We start from the raw sequence: 21,927 nt of genomic DNA on the forward strand, positions 1-21,927 counted from the left end.
ATGGCCATGGCACAAATTTTAGTTATGAATTGTTTTATGTAAAGAGCATGGAACTTGGATCTTGGCAGACATGAATTCATATTTCAGCTCAGGCATTTAATAGCCATGTGACCTTAAGAACCTGGGGAAGTTATTCAACCTCTTTAATCCTCAATTCCTTCATCTTCAGAATGGGACTAGTGATACTAGGGTTAATCATGATTTTAAAAATAAGGCATAGAAAGCACTAAATCTAGTCTTCTTCCTTTCCCTTTCTCCTCCTTGGAAATGGCTGAGGGCGATGAAAGGTCTTCCTATTGCTGTTGTTCTTGCATTCCAACACCTTGGAGTTCCAGGACTGTGGGCCTGGGGCAATCGGGTGCACCTTGGCCTGTGGGGTTTTCTGGACTGAAGAATGCAGTGAGTGTGCAGGGCATGCCTGGGATCCTGGGCCCTCTGACACTTGGGACCAGCCCTCCTACTTTGTAGGCTTTGGGGCCATAATTTAGAAGCCAAGTTCCCAGCTAGATTTTTGGAGGTCTTCATCTAGTCCTGAGGCTTTCAGTTTCAAGGAATTAAATTGTCTTGCCCAAGGTCACACAGAGTGCCAAAGCCTGGCCTGGAATCCTGGTGCAGCGCTCAGCTGTATTACCTGTTCATCCATGCTAATGTGACAATGACTCACAATTCCTTACAGCACAGTTTTCCACAGTATGAGCCATAGACCACCTGTACCAGCAGCAACAACTGGGCTTGGTAAAAATGCAGATTCCTGGCCCCCTGCCAGACTTATGCAGTCAGACTCTCTTAAACTTTAAAATAATGATTTACTAATTTCTTATACCCGGCTTATACTTTCACATGCAAATACAATGCCTTAATCTGCCAGAGTGCTCTTTTGTGGGGGAAAATCGGGGCAGACTTCTTGTTGCTTTCATCCACTACAGGTGTTTCTGACCCTGCTATTTATAGAGCCAGCTCTGCCCTAGCTACTTACTTACTTCCTCTAGAATTTCCTAATGTTGTTGGGAGCAATTGCTGTGAAGGTCACAGGAGACCATTTCTGTGAACACTCGATGAGATGGTGTGATTTGGAAAGGTCAGTTTGATTGACGCCTTCGCCACAGTGATGACTTAAGGCAGCAGCCCGGTCACTGCCAGCCCTCAGCAGTGGTGGCGTCTGCAGCCTTGAGCAAAGGACTGTTTAAACTGCCAGAGGGGAAGCTTTAGTTCTTGTTTCCGGGGACCAGGTGGCATTAGGATAAAAGTTGATTACTAGTTGCAACTTGTTTGTGTTGGCTATAGCACTTGCTGCTAGGTTAGCTGTGCTTAGACTGAGGGTTGGAGCAACAACTACCCCTTCCTCTGAAGCTGTGAACTCCGACCTCTCAGTCTAGAAGAGAGAGGAGGACTCTGGACACGTGAACTTGCTCCACAAGATTCCTCCTGGCAAGGGCTGTAGGAGCTGGCTTTTCAGAAAGCACTGATTTCTGATGGTGGATCACTATCTAGAGAGAAAAACCTTTTTAGAGAAATGGCAAGGACAGCAGGACCAGCACTGAGTTTCGACTGGCTCCTATGGCCCCTGGGGCAAGAGGGTCTGCTTGGCCTCTGGAGGTCTCTGCACTGCAGAACCCGCAGTGGGTGTTTAGAGCATGCTAGAGCTGCAGAAAGATTTGTAATAAGGATTCATGTTAGCTTCAGAGTGCCCAAGATGAGCATTAAAATGCTGCCAGAAAAGCAGTGATTGCTACCTTAAATCCTTGTTGGAACAAAATGTGAAATAAATACTAGTAAAATAAAACAAAGCACATCATTGCTGTGTAGCAGACACCATTGCTCTGTGTACCTAGCTGGCCCGCTAGCAGACTGGCAGGCTCCAGAAGGTGGGGGTGAGACCCTGTGGGCTGCTTTTGGCCTCCTACCATCAAGGGGGGCTGCATCCCTGAATGGGGTGCTGGTGGGAAAGAGCTTCTCTCTCTAAAACATCATTTTCACCCTTCCAACCTATTCTTTCCCTTTCTGTTTTCTAGGAACAAGAGAATTCATCTGACTCAACTGGAGATGGCTCCCTTCCCTAATTTTCTGTTCTGTTCCTCAGGCTTCCCCACCACCCCGCTGGGCTCAGTGTGAGCGCACAGGAGAGGAGAACGCAGGGAGAAAGCAATGGCTGCAGAGCCGGAGTGCTCAGCGGCAGAGCCGCCTTTCCCCTGGGCCTGATGCAAAGACAGGCCCCAACCTCTTTCTTGTCATTCATCGGTTTTGCTGAACCTGGAAAGGAAATAAATTCCAAAGGCAGGAAATGACCCAGAGACCATAACAATATGTGAAAAGCTGAGCTGCTGCTTCCGCCACTTTGTTTCCAACTACTCTAATCCGTGTCCCAGGAAGCCTAACCCATTGCCAGATGGCGATCTGTTTTCAGAGGCCTCTTGGCATCTGCCACTCCCGGCTGGTGACATTTGCGCATTTCAGAAGGCAAACCTGTCCCAACGTCTTCAAACTTCCAGAAAGGTATAGCCCCAGGAAAGTCCTTGGGTCTCTGGCTGACAGCACCAACCATCTGATCTGCTTCATCTGCAGCTGAACTGCTGCTGGACTCCAGCCTAGAACACTAGCACACCGGGGCTGCGCTTGAAGATTTGCAGAATCTGAAATCAAAATGCTGCGTGTTGCCAGAAAAGGCTGGCTCCCTTGCCTGCCTCATAATCCCTTCTCACCAGGCTTTCCTAAAGAAACCCGATGAGTCAGGAAGGAAAAGGAAGAAAACACGTCTGAGGGAGATCTGAGGGCAGGCTGAGATCCCTCGTTGCTTCTGAAAATTCCTCCTGTTTTGCCATGCGGGTAACATTTAGAAACTTGATTTTGCTTTTTCTCTGTTTCTTCCTCTGTCAGCTCTCACTTTGCCAGACCCTGCATTTATCACTCATGAAATTAGCTCTGCAATAGTAGGAGGCCCTCTGATGGGGAATTAGTCACTGTTGCAAAGAAGTTTAGACTTTACTTTTATCCCCAGGAACAGGACAAGAAAAAATTCCCACCCTACCCGCAGAAGGAACCACTCCACGGCTGTGTTCTGGCCTGGGGGCCTGCACTTTTCCTAGGCTTTGAGTTTTTACTGAGCACCGTCCCTCAGCCTTCCCACTGAAGGCTGTGTGCCAGCTGGGGCTCTACACACGGACAGGTGGCTTCTGGGACACCTGCTCCACGCAGGTATCCAGCTAACCCCCCTCCCTCAGGTAACTGGAAAGGAGCTATAGTTGAATAAACCATGTTCCTAACTCTTTCAAAATGTTAAACAGATTCCAGTGTAAAGCATCCAATATATTTGTTCACATCTGATTTGTAGAAAAGCCCCAGCAAGAAAGAAGAGGGAGGTTCGACGTCAGGCTGGTGAAAATGGGACGGAGGGGAGAGCCCTGCTCTCCTGCACCCTGGTGTGCAGAGTGTGAAGCCGCTCTGTGCGACTGTCTAAAGTTGTGTTCTGCTTATTATGAAAGAGGTTTTTACGAATATGTTCTGATCACTTGGATGTATCTCTGGAAAGGGAATATCGTCTCCATTATAAGAGAGTAGCGTAATGTCAGAGAGAGGTTGTATCAGCTGTATGTAGCTGCTGGTAAATAGTAGATAAAAGAAGCTTGAGAGAGAGAGAGAGAGAGACTGTCTTTTTTGTTGTTAGGAAGAGACAATCTTGCAGGTGCTATAAGAGATCTCTCTCTCTCTCCCCTGCCCCGCTCTCCCCTTTCCTCTGCCTGTAGAAATGAGTCAGGACAAAGCTAGAAACAGGATAGAGGGAAATCACCTCCCCAACTGTTGACACCAGCTAAATAAGATAAACGATTCATATTATGATGACGATGACAACAGTAATGCTGAAGAGAAAGTATTGACACAGATGAAAAAAACGAAGGCTTTTGATTTCAAGCTATGGTAGGCTCCAAAGAACTGCTGTCAGAGCCACTTTTATGATCCAAGGGATTTTTGACTATAATGACAAGAATTTGAGTGAGTGAAATACATATAAATTGGTCAGAAAAACCAGAATTAGATTAAGATGTGATTGAGCATGGTTAACAATTAGTAGAAAAGGTACCCAATTATAGCTATTTTTGTACTGCTTTTAGTCTTGATCTAAGTCACAGAGCAAAAGATTTTGCTGTACTCTCTTAGGCACATGTTTGGGATGCCTGCCCACTGGGGGCCATCTAGTCTATTGCATTCATCACAGAGGATGAGAAGAGAAGACACAACTTCTTGAGTGAAAGGTGAGAGTTATAATGTGACCGTAAATGTTATATTCTGCTTAACCTTAGGTTTAACATAGGTGGTTGCTAGATACTTACAGTAGATGGCTATATTTTGCAAATGAGAAAACAGAATCAAAGATGGAAAAAGAATAGAGTCATAATTCCCAAACTGTGTGTGCTAGGCGCCCAGGACACAATGACAGGGTCACAGGGGTGCTCTGGCATATTTTACGTATCAGGGAAACGCAGTGGTACTTGATATCTGTTAGACAACAAGTGAACTACTAGCTCAAGGTATTTCACAGTTTCAATGTTAGATTGTGCTACATTCCTTTCAAAGATGTTTTATCTTTGAGAAGCTGAGTTTTCAGCAGTTGTTGTTTATAAAATGTAAGTACCAAGTAAAACTCAGTATGGAATAAGAGGTGAAGGTGCTTTGTCCATATGGGTTCCAAAATCTGAGAAGATGTTTGGTGCCCAATTGGCATATACATCCTTTCAAAACTAACTGATTATTTAAGAAAGAATTTTTTTCTTGTAACATATGTGTATTATTTTTTTCAAACAGCTAAGTTGTTGGGACTTAAATACTGAATAAATGAAATTTCTGTTAGGTATTTCTTTCGGCCTAGGGGCTCTATGAAAGAATTACAGAGACATTGAGATGCTATGAATTGAGAACATTTGGAAACTCTGGATTAGAGCAATATAAATTGTATCTAATGGGCAAAGGTGGATTTTAATGGCTCAAGCTCATTGGTCAGAATAAAAGGAGTAAAAAAAGTGAAAAAAGTGGTGAGGTCCTCTTCCCCTATCAGCCAGAACACTGCTTCTAGTATTTTTTCCTGTTCCCACATAAAATGAGCGTTCTTTTAGTCTGAATTTTTTTATTAATGTGACTCTTGGTACACTATTAAATGTTATCTTATACAATGCTTCTCAAACTATCTCCAGTGAAGGGCTTTTTTTTTTTTTCTTTTTAAATTTCCAGTCTGTCATGGACTATGTGATGGTTAGTTTATATATGTCAACTTATCTGGACCATGGTGCCCAGAAATTGGTCAAATATTATTCTGGATGTTTCTGTGAAGGTGTTTTTTGGATGAGATGCATATTTATTAATAAGGCAGTAGAGTTTAAGAAAAGCAGATTACTTCTATAATGTGGATGGCCTTATTGAATCAGTTGAAGTTCTTAACAGAACAGAGACTGACCTACCTTGAACGAGAAGGAATTCTGCCGCAGGCTGCCTTTGGACTCTGCGTCTCCTTCCTGAATCTCCATCTTCTTGGCCTACCCCATTGGATTTTGGATTTTGGCTCCACAATTACATGAGCCAATTCCTTAAAATAAGTCTCTGTCTATATATATACACACACACACATCCTGTTGGCTCTGTTTCTCTGGAGAATCCTGACTAATACAGACTGATGCTTTTAAAAAATGTGATAAAAATGAATTTCTAGGAAAAGAATCACATGCTTCAATATTGTGGAAATGTCAGATTGTTATAAAAGTTTCTAAATGCTTGCTTTCAGTTTCCATATTTAGCTTGTCAATGATTGGTAATAAAGAGTTTGTGGAACATACTTTGAGTAGCATAAATCTCAAAAATGTAAATATATATTTTATATATGTGTCTATCTATATCCATAGACATATATTTATTTACTTTTTACTTTAATTCTAAATGTATAGAAAATTCATAAAATTAGTACAGAGATCCCATGTATTGCCTTACTTAAGTTTCCCAATTTTAATATCTATATAACTGTAGTACAATTTTCAAAACTAAGAAACAACGTTGGTATAATGCTATTAACTGAACTACAGACTCTATTCAAATTTCCCCAGATATATTTTAAATAGTGAAGTCACAGCTCTAGGAGGTACAAATTTAGTAGGCACTGGGCTAGGAAATTTTTGCAAACTGGGTTGAACCATTGCTTTATTTTATTTGTAGATTAGCTAGCTGAGAACTAGATATGTTTGACAGTCATTGTGGACTGTTCTACAGAAGAAAATACAAACCACAAACCTCAGTTAAAAACATGTCACACATATTGGCTGAGCCAATACCGTAGCTCCTAAGCTTGTCTATCATTACTGCCAGAAACAAGCCATTCTTTTGTACCTAGAAAGATCAGTCACTTAATGGCAGAACATATAGAGAAAAGCCATGCTCGGACGTGAATCTGAAATGTCATACATTTTAGGCCAAGTCACCCTTTCTTATCTCTTCTGTGAAGTATGAGTTTCCACAGCTAGAACCCACTTCTGGCTTTTTGGGCCCTTACTATAGTGATGATTCAGATTTCTATCATGGTACCTGTGACACTTGATGACTGTAATTGGTGTGGTGCCTACTAAACTGTGAGCAGCTCATGTCTCTGTCTTACTCGCCCTGGTGGCTCAGTGCCTACGTAATGCCTCAGGTATGGCGTGCAGGGCACATGCCTCACTGAAGGAATGAGCGAATGAATTGAACACACAATACGTTCACGTCAACTTTTTTCCCCCTACTTGATCTCGTTGGGAAAAGAGCCCATAACTTAAAATTATTCCAGTGAATAAGACAATGCTGTGTGTATATTAAGGAGGAAAAAGCTCAAATAAGCTTTGAATACCAGGTGTGACTTAAAAGCTGAATAAAGAATGTCACTTTTACAAACAGCACACGTGTGGGTGCTGACTCACTTTCTTCAGTAGACACATTGTGCTCCGCAGGTAATTTTATCCACCCTGGTAAAATCTGCTTTCTACTCAGGCTGAAGGATTATTATTAGTTATCATTATTATTCAGCATTTCTACGGTATGTGTTTTCAGAGTGCTGTGTTCCTCATTCTTAATGAGCTAGGCAGGTGACTATAATGAAGTGGGGTTTTATCCAGGCTCACGTGTAGCTGGTATTCAATAGGTTTTTGATGACTGACTCGTCACTGAAGTCAGTCGGGGATGGCTGGTGCAAACCTGTGGGAGGAAAACCTCGCTCACTTTTACATGGAAGAGGTGTGGTGGGGAGGGGAGAGGGAGGGGAAGATCACGAAGGTTGGAGAGGGAAGGAAACAGGCATTCCTCTGTGATGGGAGAGGAGTAGCCTTCTGAATCTCTGACCCACTTCGGCAATACTCGGGCACTCTGGGGTTACAACATACCGTGTTTATTTGCCCTGTGAAGGAGTAGATCCTTTGGGGTTGGAGCTGCTGTTTCTTAAGAGCAAATTGTTTAGGGACTACTTTCATGAGTTTGATGGTCTATTTTCAGCATCTTACTTATGCTTTTTATGTCACCTGATTCTAAAGCTGGGAAAAATATCATACCCCAAAAAATGTATAGGAATTCAGAACATAAAAGCTGAATAACGAGATGTTCTCATAGGAGGTGTTGCAATTAGGGTAGGGTGACCAGGAAACTGTTGATTCTAAGGGTCCCTGGTGGTTAGGACAGACGGAATATACAATTGAGAAATGGAGAGGGGGATAATTTACCTCCTCTTTCTTAGAAAATTCACTTCCTCCTGAATCCTTGCCCAGTGGCTTGCTCTGGCCCTGTCCATGGAGAGACGGGAAGATTTTGGAGGATGGGGATTGGGAGTTGGTGTTGTTGGCTTAAAAAATAATAACGTATAAGGTCCCTGATAAGTACTCAGTGAATCCTCCCCACCCCCTATTTTTAAATTAGCAGGTGATATTTGCATATTTTGGCATTTTGGGAGCAATGACCCCAAATATTTGGAACACAACATGAAAAAAAAGGAAAGTTGAGAAGATAAAAATACAAGCCTTGTCCAGCTGTTGGGTTGGCTGGGGAAGTATGGAAATGCTCAGGGAAATTTCCTGCCATGCACGCAAGCACCTGCCTCATCAGAGGCCCAACAGACCAGGGTAGCCTGGGGCCATACACAAAAGCCACAGAGGAGGTTAATAACTAACTAGCTTGGAGCTTTCAGCAAAGTAGCAAAGTAGACTTTTCTCATCCTGGCTAGAGGCTCACTTCCAGCCACTGTAGAGTGTTATGAGGATTAAATGAGATAATATCTGCAAAAGTGACCTACCTACACAGAGCCTGGCACCAAGCAGATGCTCAAAACAAAGTAGAGCATCTGCTTGGTGCTGCTATGACTTCATAAGGGCTTGGGATGGCGTCTGAAGGCACTATGTCTCAGACAATGGCTTCATGCTATGCAGGTATTCTACACTTTGAGGACACTGGAAACCTGGATCCATACGAACTCTAGGTTTTTGCATTCTGGTTGAAATGAAACATAGCCAGGGATGCAGCTCAGTTTCCTCATTTGCAAAATGGTATGGTGCTGGGAAAATAATTTTGGGGCCGGATGAGGAAACACAGCTCATATCATTTCTTCAGAAAATGATTGGTCTGGATTTCAACTCAGGAGAGACTCTTGAGAACTCAGACCCATAGGGGCTGCAGCCATTTCTATTTTGGGCAAGAACCTTATCTCTGAGATACCTGAGCAAGGATTTCTTACCAAGTTCTCACAAATATTTCGCTTGGAACCCTACACCCAGGGAGCAACATGAAGACTTTGACCCCAGTTGCTTCACTGTCCACCAGTATTTTCATAACGTCAACAGAGTTCTCACTGTTTGTGACCACTTCGTGACCAGGCAGTTATCTACCTGCCTCATGTGCCTGGCCAAGGGCCAGTCTCTCTGGCCATCCACCCTTTTCAGTACCTTATCCGTGCTGTGCACGCTGTCATTATGCTTTCATGTTCATTTCTCCGTCTCAACCGGACTCTCCTTGCCAGATTTAAGCATACACCAGACTCCCCCTGGGAGTGGGGTGGAGCGTGTGGAGACAACTCTATCCCAATCCTACCTTCCCCTCAAGCCATCACATTCTCTTCTCCCCTTTACAGAGACTCCTAGAAAGAATATCTATACTTGTTCACTTCCCACTCATGCCTCAGGTCACTGTCATACCGGCCTCTAAAGCTATACAGAATAGCCTGCTCCAACTTCCGTAAGATAGTCATTCAAATATTTTCAAATACTAAAAATAGTTCTTTTCTGTTTATAAAAATAACATATGTTCACTGTAGAAAATTTGGAAAATTCAGAAGAGTATAAATAAAATAAGAATCCTTGATAAACAAGGAGAAAATAAATATTAACTGCCAAGAATCTATTAGCTTGTTGTTGTTGTTTTTAACATAGGTATTTCATTAAGGGCCCACGTAAAACCTGTGGCCAAGCAAAACACCCAATTCTCTGTCAATGACCTTCTATCAGGCCAGATTTTGTCTTTACATAAAATTCTAAATGTGAAATTTTATACTTATCCCTTATAAACGATGTTTTGTTTGTTTTGATTCTTTCCTTGGTCTTACTGAAAACTTTTTGAATCCAGATGCTGCTATCTAATATGTTAGTCTTCCAGCTGTGTATACTATGTGATCTTGGTTACAGGGCTTTCTAAATCTTTATCCCAGGCATTGAGAAAATGCAGAGTAGGACAGAGCTCTGTGATACGCTATTGCCATTTCACATATTCCTATTCATCGACCATTTAGTATGGCTGTTCAAGAATATGCAAATCTGTATAACTGCATTTTCATTGAACCCACATTTTTTCCCCACAATATCTATGATTTCCTGACTTAATACATCGCTAAAATTTGGGTACATTTTTTTCTATGGAGTTGCTCAACTTTACTGGTATAGTAACTCTAATAAAGAAAAAAAAAAGATGTCATTTGCCATGATCTTTTTCTTAGAGAACCTACGCTGACTCTGAATGATCACCTCTTAATTTCCAAGCGTTCACAAATCATCATCTAAATACTTCATTCTAGAACTTCCCTGGAAATCACGCCAATCTGTTACTTCAGACTTTTCACTGCAGTTGAAGTAGCTATATGCAGACATACTGGCCCTCGCTAACATTTAATGGGGCTGAAAAAGTGATCCTGTGGGTATATATTGTCTTATTCTCTCTTCTTCAGGAGATCAGCTTCCCGTCAGCATGCAGGAAACTGGAAAGCTGCAGTCTAATAATATAGCCGCTGACAGGAAGATTGTTGTTTAGATTGCTCTTCCAGATTTCTCAATTGAATAATGTCAGTGAAGGATGACTGCTTATTTTATTTATGGCTTTGGATCAACCACAAGGATACCTGACTATGTTTAGTAGATGTGCTGCTTCAATATTGCATATAAATCATTTTTCTGTGGGTCAAATTCCACCTAAAATGTACTACTATGGGAGTTTACTTTTAAGGCCATCTTGTGGTGAGGTATTTTATGAAGTCCAGAATTCTTCAGTGATTTATCTGTTTGCTTGGATTTTAAAGATCAGGGTTGTTTAAAGCAAGGCAACATTATACTATATATTTCTTTACTTTTCAAAAAAGCAGCCTAACATTATCTTTTGTGAATGTCACCCTGAGCAAATAGCAGTGGGAAGATCTTGGGACTGCTGGGCAGCCAGCTAATGAGTAAAAACTAGAGCCACCACCCTAAGCCACATTCTCACCTCGCATTTCTCTGATGCATTTCTGCTGATGGAAGGCTGCTTCTTTTGATTTCCCTGATTGATACATTTTGAATTTTTTAACGGTCTCATCAATAACTCAAAGAGAATTCTATTTGCTCATCTTCTCCTAGAGACTTCCTGTCACTCAGCTGTCGGGGGCAGGGCTACTGGCTCACTGGTGAGGCTTCAGTTATACATTGTGTGCTCTCCACTTCCTTGGATTAGAGCTGTGTGAAGGCCAGGACCTCACCTTGTTCCCTCTGTATCCCACTGGACTAGCCAGAGCGTCCCGTGAAACAGGTGCTCACTACACATTCGCTGACTCAATGGTGACTCCCAAACTTGATCAGGAACCAACTGCAGGTGACATGATAGGCTCACCCCATCTCCACTAAGGGGACTGTGGCAGCTTGGACTGTGTCTTGGACTGTTTGGGCTGCTATAACAAAATACTATAGACTGGGTGGCTTATAAACAACAGAAATTTGTTTCTGATAGTTCTGGAGGCTGGGAAGTCCAAGACCAAGCCACCAGCAGATTTGGTGTCTGGTGAGGACCCACCTTTTGGTTCACAAATGGTGCCTTTTTGCTGTATCCTCACATGGTGGAAGGGACAAGGCAGCTCTCTGGAGCTGCTTTCATAACAGCATGACTCCGATTCATAAGGGTTCTGCCCTCATGATATAATCACTCCCCAAAAGACCCACCTTCTAATACAATCACATTGGTGATTGGGTTTCAACGTATAAATTTGGGGAGGACACAAACATTCATACCAAAGCAGACTGGCTTTGTGGGTCCTGAGAGTCCCCTCTCTCCTATGAACTCCTGCAACATTCTTCAACTCTGAGGCTCATCGGACCTTAACCAAGATAGCCTTCTTTTGCTATTTGTGTGTGTGTGTGTGTATGTGTGTATATTTTACTTACATACATGAATAGTCTGCCTAAATTTCTGTTTAATATGTTTCCAGGACAGGTGTTGGGCCTTAACCCTAAGTCCAACCCCTAACCTTAATCCTAACCCTAACCCTGAAATCTCAGAGTCTAGCAAAGATCTCTACTCATATTTAGTCTTTAATAAATGTTTGCTTTTCATTATGTATATTATTATGATCTTGACATAATTAAGATAACCAGAAACTAAAGCCATACATTTTATTTATGTTGTATTGTTCAATGAGAATTATACTGTAGCTCAGAAAGAATATCTCCTGGCACTGAAAGAACCAGAAGATTAAAATACCCTCAGTATACGTGTTAGTGTTTAGTATGCAACTCATTATCTTATTGCTATGACAATTAATCTATAAAGAGGAGTTAAGCTAACCTTATCAATTAGTTGAAGTAGCCAACTGATCAACACTAATACCACACCATTTGTCAATAAAGGATGTTTACTTTAATGCTTGTTCTCTTTCTAAAAGTTTTTATTCTCTCGTCATAGGATAATTTTATAGACAGCTTTAAAAATAAAATAAATGAATCCATTAATATAACCAGAAGCATGTAATACTCCACTCCACATAATACCCCAGAGCTACATAATTTGAGGGGCTCAGTGCACAATTAAAACATGATGTGCCCTTTTTGTTAAGAATTTCAAGATGGTGAAAGCAGATAGTAAACCAAGTATGGACCCTTCTGACCGTGGCCCTTCTGTGCCTGTTTGCACATCCATGAATTTGGCCCTGCTTACTTTACAGATGAGGGAACCCAGGGCCAGGAAGGCATAGGAAGTTTCCTCCATCCCATAGCTGATGAGTTCTGGAGAAGTGGTTGGAAATCTGGTCACTGGTCACCTGGCCTACTTCTCTTTCCTCTTGCCTTCTGGTTCTCAGACTTTTCCCACCACGTGGCCTCATCACGGCAAGGCAGCTGGGGTACCTCACTGGGTGTGTGGACTGGACTTTCTTTCCTTAGTACATTTATTTAGTTGTTCTGACCCTCAACCTGATTCCTCCCCTAACCTCATGCCTCAGCTTGTTTGCATACAGCTTCTCCTCATTGTCACATGACCTCTTCCATTGCTTTTCTTGAAGACTCTGGGGAGAGGATCTGTGAGATACTGGTGGTGGAAAGAAGGCTAATTAGGGACATTTTGCAGATTAGATTCCTTGCCTTGGTTCTCAGTAGCAAAAAGGATATGTTTTTTCACACTGAGTTTCTCCTCTCTTCCCAAATCCCAACATACACTAATTCCTCAGGGCAAGCCTAAATGTCTCTGCTAAAACAGCCTCAGGACCGGCTCCAGAACATGCTGGATACTAATAAAGAGAGGGTAAGAAATTCCATTTTGAGAATTGCTTAAATGAAAAATTCCATTACTTTAATCCTAGGAAATCAGTCCCCAATCTCCTGCCCTACCTTAATTCACCCCCATCTTGAATTAAGCATGTCTGTTGTGTGCCAGAATTCCATGGACTTGAGAATTTGATAAAGAATTCTATTTCCTTCTTTCTCCCCAGAGGCTGGAGGAATTCAGACCTCTTTATTGTGCCAGACTCCCCAAAGCTGCAGACACTGCATTAACTTCTGAATGTGTCAGAGACTGTCCCTTTGAGAAGGAAATACTGCTGCCCTGAGCTTGACGTCTGTGCGGACCCAGCCTTGCATCTAGCTAGCAGGCTGGTTTTTGAGCTTATTAGTAAAATTCAAACAGGCCTAAAGAAACCCTTGATCTAATGAAAATGTGAATAGCCAGTTTTCAATCAAAAAGAGTGGAAAAATGGAAAGATGATAGGTGAATAAACAGGCTCAGAGAGGTTTGAACAGAAACTTATTAAAGTCATTTACACAGTATCTCCTTCCCTGGCCTCTCCCAAACTTTCAGAATGGACTCAAACCCAAGCCTCCCAAGCCATCGGTGCGATGTGGGCTCTACACAGTCAACAGGCAACGCTCCTGAGAGTTCTCTCTGCTGACAGTAAGCACTTTGGGGACATACTCAGCAACGGAAGACATAGTAGAACCCTTACAGAATTTCACTATAGAGGGTAGACGAAATAAAGACACAAACAAAGGCACAGGAACATTTCAATAAAGATATAAAACAAGCTACTAAGGACCAAATGCGAAACTCAAACACCTCATTGCTGTGGCAATGAGGAGCAGAATGAAAGGATCATGTCAGTTAACCAAGGAGGGCTTCCTGCAGGAGGCACGGTTCAAAGCAGAGTTTTGAAGATGATCTAGGGGAAGTGACCTGCCAAGGGAAAAGGAGGGAGGGCAGTCTCTCTGGGGTTAGTTAGCCAACAAACTGCTTTTTCTCTTAATGATTTTATTTCATCTCTCACATATATTTTTGCTCTGTTCTAAATAATTCAGACCATTCTGTCTGCATACATCTGATCTCTGAGGAATCCTCAATTGGTTTTGCAGGTATTTATAGGTACACTCTAAAGTGCCTCTTTTTTTTTTTTTTTAGCATAGAGTGTGAACATATAATGTGAAAACTTAATTCTGGACAAAATTGCCAAGATTTGAACTATGCTACCTCTTTTAGTAATTACTCATTTCTGGGAAAAAAATAGGAGGCTTAATTTACCCCTAGGACAATTTAAAAATACTATTTCTAGTTAATTCACTCTGAACCTTGCTCCCCAAACAGATTTGTTTTTCCTTTATCATTTGAGTCCTCATTTTAAAAGTTGTATATTTTTTCTGATTCATGGCTGTGTAGGCAATTAGTTAATCTGGATAAAGTTAACACTTTCCTGTAAAGACAAGTTTATGTTGTTCTGGGAATATCATATTTAGAAAAGAGCTGTAGATTACATTTTATAAATTGTTTGTCTCCATCGGTATCTTCCCTACCGGTTTGGAAAAAACTTTCTGTATCTGTTGACACAGGCATCAATTAAAGCAGGAATTTAAACCCTCATTCACAGGATTATAAATCGTTAAACTCACAGATCTGATTGACCAAAAAAAAGGGGGCCGGAGGAGACCTCCTGTTGCTTCCGGGAAGCAACTGCTCCCTGTCATCTAAGCGGATTTAAAAGTTGGTTTCAAACAGCTGTCAGAATGATTCCCCCCTTTCTTAAGACACTCATTAGAAAATAAAACCAGATATAATTAACAAACAAACAAACCTATCTGCCTGCTGTTCTGACTTGTTACAATAAGTGTTATTTCTACTTACAAACAGTTTCCTGTCAGCATCCTGCTGTTTCTTTAATAAGACTTCTGCATTGGGGGAAAAAAAAGGTCTGCATTAAAATTAAGCCTTGACTTGTCTCACTTCTTTTCCTGCATTCAGATTCAATTTGCTTTCAGGTCGAAACGAACTAAAGCATCTAAACCGTTGCTGAGAGAGAGAGAGAGAGAGAGAGACAGAGAGAGGAGGGACCTTTCTGCTCCTACATTTGGCTGAAGGATAAGGCTGCCATTAGATTCCTGACAAACACCCTCACTGCTGGGCCTAGGGACCTCTGCAGCCTGCAGAGTTGGTGGAAAACTCTTCAGGTTCCTAGGGTTGGTTTTGGAGCTGGATGATGATGTTCTAATACCTGTGACAAGTTCCAGAGGCTCATGCGAGTGGATGGATCTAGAGGGTACTTTGACTCCAGAGCTAATCTGTGGGTTTGGTAATAACAGGAGACTAAATGAAAATAACTGGGGGATTGCTGAGTGGCAAATACAGCAGCAAAGATAATGCTATGTGATCAAAATGTTGGGAAAGTGTGGCTTTTCTTCTTTGGATTTTTTAAATTAATTTTTTTAATTCTGGAAAATTTCAAACATATGCATACACGAGTGAAGGCAAAATAAAATAGTGACCTCCCATGTCCCCATCACTCATTTTTGATAATTATTTACTCGTGCCTTGTTAACCTATAACCCCACCAACTTCTGCCTCCTGGCTTAGTCCTGAAGCAAATTCAAGACATTATATATATCATTTCATCTATAAATATTTTAGTTTGTATTTCTTAAAAATAAAGACCTCTTTTTGAAAATATAACCACAATACCATGAACACACCTAAAAGCAATCAGTAATTAATTCCTTAATATAATCCAATACACAATGTTTAGATTTCTAGTTGTCTCATAAATGAATTTTTTAAATTATTTGATCTTGATTCAAGTAAAGTTCTACAGAATGATTGGTTGATATGTTTATTGCCTCTCCCTCTTTTTAAAAGAAACTATTTTGGAATAATTGTAGATTTCCAGGAAAATTGTAGACATAGTACAGAGAGTTACTCTGTGCCCTTTTCCCAATTTCCTCTATGTTAACATCTTATGTAATTAAGGCATGTTAGTCAAAACTAAGAGATAAACACTGGAACATTACTATTAACTACCCTACAGGCTTTATTCAGAGTTCATCAGTTTTTCCCCTAATGCCATTTTTTTTCTGTCCCAGGATTCAATTCAGGAGACCACAATGCATTTCGTCACTATGATTCCATAGACTTTCCTGATTTGTGACATTTATTCAGCCTTGTTTTTTGTGACTTTGACAGTTTTGAAGAGTACTGGTTAGATATTTTGTAGAAAGTCCCTTAATTTGGATTTGTTTGATGTTTTCTTGTGATTAGACAAGGGCTATGGGTTTTGGGGAAGAGTACCACAGAGATAGTTTCCTTCTCATGGCATTATATCAGGGGGTACATAGCACATACCAGCATGACTCAAAGTCTCTTTTAAATCTCTTTAATCCACCTCTTTTTCTCTTTCTCTCTCCCTTTGTTCCTACTACAAATTCCTTGTTGAATCTCTAGGGATATTTTTTGTTTTGTTTTGATTTGTTTTTAACAAATACAGGCCATGATCGCTGTTTAGGCTGAGCAATGGAGGCCTCTGCTTCAAGTGAAGGCTGCTTTCCAAACAGTTGCATCTCAGCAATTCCTGTTCATTCGCATCTCACAACGTCACAAGACAGGGTTAAGTAAAAGTGCAGGTTACTCTGTAGGCTGTGGGGCAGGCAACCTTTGATTGAAGGTTGACACAGGAGAGAAGGTCTGAGAAAGACATTCTTCACAGGAGATACTTTAAAAAAATTCCCTGAAAGCTGGTTCCCGTGTCACTGAAAGGTTTAGATAAGAGCACACATGCATACCTCCCTCCCCCGTGAAGAAGTATACAGATATTATTATTGGTATTAGAAAGAGAAGGAAGTACACTGTCTTAGTTTGTTTTGTGTTGCTATAACAGAATACTGAAGACTGGGTAATTTATAAAAATAAGAGGTTTATTTGGCTCATGATTCTGGTGGCTGAAAAGTTCAAAATGGGGCAGGTGCATCTGGTGATGGCCTCACGCTGCTTTTGCTCGTGGCAGAAAGTGGAAGGGGAGTAGGGTGTGCAGAGAGATCACATGGCAAGAAAGGAAGCAAGAGAGAGAAACTGAGGAAGCCAGACTCTTTTCTAACAACCTGCTCTTGAGGAAACCAATCCATTCACACAAGAATGAGAACTCACTCACCCCTGTGGGAGGACATTAATCTATTCCTGGGGGCAGCCCTTCCCGAATAACTTCTCACATTCATGGGATCCATTCATGAGAGATTTGCCCCCATGACCCAAACACCTCCCACCTGGCTCCACCTCCCAACCTGCCACATTGGGCATCAAATCTCAACATGAGTTTTGGCAGGGACATACCACATCCAAACCATAACATACACCATAACCCCAGGGAATCCTTATAAATGGACACTGGGGATGATTAAGATCTCCCGACATTGGCTCCTCAAGTTCCCACGTGGCAGGATGCTAGCTCAGGTGAGCAAAGAAATAGCAATGGCTCCCTCTTGACCGCAGTGCTTTACATTTCACCAGGTGTCTTTGCCTGTGTAATTTAATGTCATATCATTGTTGAAACACTCACAGGTGTGGTGGGAAATATCTCCTTTTCCCAGTTGAGGAAACTGGGAAGGCTGAGAGAAGTCCTATGACTTGGTCATCTGGCCAGTTATGGTTGGAAATGGGGTTAGGACACAGATGTCCTTCCTTTGCATGCTGTTGTCAGATAAGATTCAGGCTGATGTTATCCAGGATCAACCTTTGAGGACTTTTTGCTTTGGTATCAAACACCTCAGGATGAATGATTAAGATTAGAATTGAATATTATAGGCCCAAGCTTCTCTTCTCAGAGTGAACAGTTCAAATGTTGATTTGGAAGACTTGGCCTCTAAATCTGGTTTATTGCTGCTATTCTGATAGACATCTTCAGCAGCAAGCCTGAGTGGGCCAGACAACACAGCCTTTCCTAGTCTAACTACGGGGGCGCAGGCAGCAGCTCTGATCCTCCCAGCATGGGAAGGATGACCAACGACTGACAATGTCAGGAGGACCAACAACTCACACTGTAGCATTACAGTTGGTTCCCGGAGGTGCTCCTTGGCTGCCAGCCTCCCCAGGTCAGGGTCACACTCAGAACCCACATGGCCCAGCTTTCTGGGGGACAGGATGGTACTTCTGAATCCAGTCCTTTGTAGATCCCCTTGGGCTCCCATCAGAAACGTGGAGGGAGTAATTGCAGAACATAGAAGGCAAGGGATAGACAGAGAGAGAGGGAGGACAGCGATTCTCCAGGGCACTCCTGGGAGAGGAAGCCAGCACCTAAGCACATTTTGGCATCTCAGATACAATTTCTACCTCTGGTAATGAGGATGCTGACACCAGAATACTACTGTAATGGGGTCCTCTTGTTAGGGGAGGTGTGATTGTAATATGGGTGAAAAGCCCAGGCTCACGAGGGTGACTTTGAACAAAGCTTTAGTTTCACGAGGAGGGTCTTTTACTCCTTCCCCTCGCTCAGTCCATGGGCAGTGGCATTTAACGATGTTTGACGCACAATGTGCCTCAACCGTGGTAAGGCATTTCACGGAAACTCTAGTTGGGCTTCTGTATTCTTGGGCCATTAATATTTTTAATGGTGACAATAAACGCTGGAAGAACTCGAATCTCAGCAAGGGTTTTCAGGAGGCAGTGCAATAATGAGGCAAACAGAGCCCTGGGTGGCAGGGCCTTCAGGCTCTTGCTCTGCCCCTGGCTGGCTCTGTATCCTTGATCTCGCCACTTAACCTCACTTTCAGAGTTCCAGAAGAAAGTGCAGGTAAAACTTACCTGATGGGTAAGTTTTGAGAAGCAGCTGATTGGGAGTGTAGAAGGTGGGGGGAGTTTGAAAGGAACACAAAAGGGGAAAAATTATTACATTTGGAAAGCAGAAATTGCTTAATAACAAGCAGTGACAGAATGCCTGCCTAGTGTAGTTTTGTAGTCAGAGTGAAGATTTATCTGGCATTTTGAATTTGTTTTTTTTTCTTTTACTCAGCACAGGCTGGGGGAGTTAAGAGAAAGGAGAAACGGGAAAGAAATTTAAAGTGTCAAGAATAATCTATGTAGAAGTCTCTACCAGAAATTCTACTGATTTACAACTCCTCCTACTTATAGGAAAAGGTATGTCTATTAGGATTATTTACATCACATCTGCTTTCCACACTGTTGACAGTGTGTGCTCCCTCCACACACCCCATTCCCCCCGCAATTGTCTAAAGCATTCAGATCGTTGGCCCTCTGGGGCCCTGAACAATGAATGACCTGATTTTTCCCACAGGGCCTCTTGTGGGGCCTGGTGTCACACCTTTCTAGCTGGCTTATCTTGGGGACCTTATGAAACACTGTGCCTAAGGATAACCTTGTGGTCTAAAAACAAATAGACTAAGTCCTGTGTGAGCCTCCCGTGAAGGGCATTTCTAATTCCCTCTCAGAAGCTTGAGCCTGGAGCAGAGTCATTGGTACTATTTTGGGTCACCTGCCGAGCTTACTTTCCCCTTAGCCCCCTTGTGTCAGGATCTCGCTTTCCCCTGAGTGTTTTCAGTTCCAGATGACACCTGGATAATGGCAAAATGCAGACACCTGGGTGAAGCCCTGAGTCTGGCCAGAGAGTGTGCCTGTCCCTTCAGCCCTGGGCACTGCCGGTTCCTGGCTGGATGAGGAGAATGATTAACCCTGTGGGAACCAGCCTGGCCGAATCTGCCCCTCCTTCTCCTAGACCAACTCAGATCTTGCTGGGTTAAGGGGTTAACACATTTGAAGAGTCTTAACAACTGGCCCCCTCAGTGTTTCTTGTCCTGTTCTTGTTGAGGATGCTATCTCTGACTAATCCTGACTTGTCCTACTGGGGGAACAATGTGATCATAGCTCACCACAGCCTCCAACTCCTGGGCTCAAGCGATCCTCCTGCCTCAGCTACCTGAGAAGCTGGGCCTACAAGTGTGTGCCACCATGCCTGGTTAATTATTTTGTAGAGACAAGATCTTGCTATATTTCCCAGGCTGGTCTCAAACTCCTGGCCTCAAGTGATCCTCCTGCCTCAGCCTCCTAAAGTACTGGGATTACAGGCTTGAGCCACTGTGGCTGGCCAGAAATCACTTATCTTTAGTGGAGTTTTGCCTACTCAGTGTAATATAAGAAAGGAAAATTCTTCCTGTATTGGCCTACTGGGTCTCAGTTTCTGAAGACCACCAGTGGCCATTTTATCACCTATAAGTGATATTAACATTGAAAGCCTGTGAGTGGGGATTTTTAAGTGGCTGGCTATTATTTAACAATAGTGACAATTTAGCAACTCCATTCTTTCTGAAAGTTAGATACACAAAACTGTTATTTATTTATGAGTTTAATATAGAAAAAGAGATGGAAACACTGCCTTAAACCAGACGGAGCGTGGGCAGATGCTGGCCAAGATTTTCTTCTACCAGTGGCTCCTTGCAGGCTAAGCAACCAGCCTCTGGGGTGAAGGCTGGTGATTATGTTAAATCACACAAAACGTGAGGCGCACAAAATGGATTGAAAGCAGTGAACTACTTATTTGTCAGTAGAGATCCCAGATGCAGTGGCTTCAGAGATAAAGAATAAGGATTAACTCTTACAATATGTTCCCTCCCACTTTGAGAATACTTTTCTATGATAAGTACAACACACACATTTCAGTTTATTACAATTTTCCAATTAGTATTAACTCATTAGTACAGCATGAGTGAGTTTGGAATTTTCAGCCCAGCAATCATGCAGTTGCATGAAGGTCTTCACAGACTTCCTTTAATCTCACCAAAAGTGTCCAAGATTCCCCCTCCTTTGCTTTAATTAGAAAACTGGATTGCAAATCAGAACAGGGACGTAAAATTGACTTTGTCTCTCTTACTAAATCTGTCACTTGGAAAAAGTCTTTTAGACTATTTGGACTTCAGATTCTGTAACACCACTGTTTTAGGTTTACATCTGTAAAGATGTCCACATTATATTCTTAGGCGGGAAAAGCAGATGATAAAATATTTATGCAGTAATCAGCTTTGCTGCAGTAATAATGACCCCAAAGTTTCAGTGGCTTATAATAATAATTTATTCCTCTTTCACACATATGTTAATGGTTGCAGTCAGCTGCATTTCGGCTCCTTGTGTCTACTTATTCTGGGACTCAAGCTGAAGAAGCAGTATCCTACTCATGGCAGAGGGAAAGAGCAAAAGAGCTCACAGAAACACACAATGGCTCTTGAAACTTCTGCATAGTTGTGGTGCATGTTGTATCTACCATAGGCCACTGGCCAAGGCAAGCAACATATTGGCCACAATGATGGTGTGGAGATACATATATTCTTCCCACAGAAGGCACTGCAAGTCATTTGGCAACTGGAGGTTTTATTAATTCTCCTACAGGAAAGACGAGCAATAATAGTTGGGAACAATAATGTATCACTATATATTAATATTTATTTGTAAATATAGATGTGCATAGAAAAAAGTCTGAAATGTTATTGAGCTATTTTTAGACCAAGAGATTTGAAAACATGTTCACACAAAATCTTGTACGTGAATGTTCATAGTAGCATTGCTCATAATGGCCCTAAAGTGGAAACAACCTAAGTGTTCAGTTATGATGTGGTATGTCCATACAATGGAATACTATTCAGGCATAAAAAGGAAGGAAGTACTCTTACATGCTACAACATGGATGAACCTTGAAAACATTGTGTCAAGTGACACAAAGTCACAAAAGACCCCATTTGGTATGATTCAGTTTATGTGAAATGTCCAGAACAGGCAAATCCATAGAGATAGAAAGTAATTTAGTGGTTGCCAGGGACTGGGGGGTGTGGGATGGGGAGTAACTGCTAATAGGTGTGGGAGTTGCTTTGGGGTGATGAAAAAGTTTTGGAACTAGATAATGGTGATAGTTGCACA

The 21,927-nt window shown here is 42.0% G+C and overlaps 1 long non-coding RNA gene across 2 annotated transcripts in view; it reads left to right on the forward strand.

The window, feature by feature from the left end:
- Positions 1-13,586, forward strand: part of LOC123636830 — a 77,664-nt gene extending 64,078 nt beyond the window's left edge. The window contains exons 5-7 of one of the 2 annotated variants that reach the window (XR_006734669.1): positions 2,081-2,823; positions 4,153-4,247; positions 13,564-13,586. This is a non-coding gene — a long non-coding RNA (uncharacterized LOC123636830). Of the gene's footprint in view, positions 1-2,080; positions 2,824-4,152; positions 4,248-5,430; positions 5,584-13,563 lie in introns of those variants that run through there. The other variant, XR_006734668.1, reaches the window with a different exon arrangement.
- The last annotated feature ends 8,341 nt before the right edge of the window (positions 13,587-21,927 follow it).

This window comes from Lemur catta, chromosome 4 (assembly GCF_020740605.2).
Source record: "Lemur catta isolate mLemCat1 chromosome 4, mLemCat1.pri, whole genome shotgun sequence".
NCBI lineage: Eukaryota > Metazoa > Chordata > Mammalia > Primates > Lemuridae > Lemur > Lemur catta.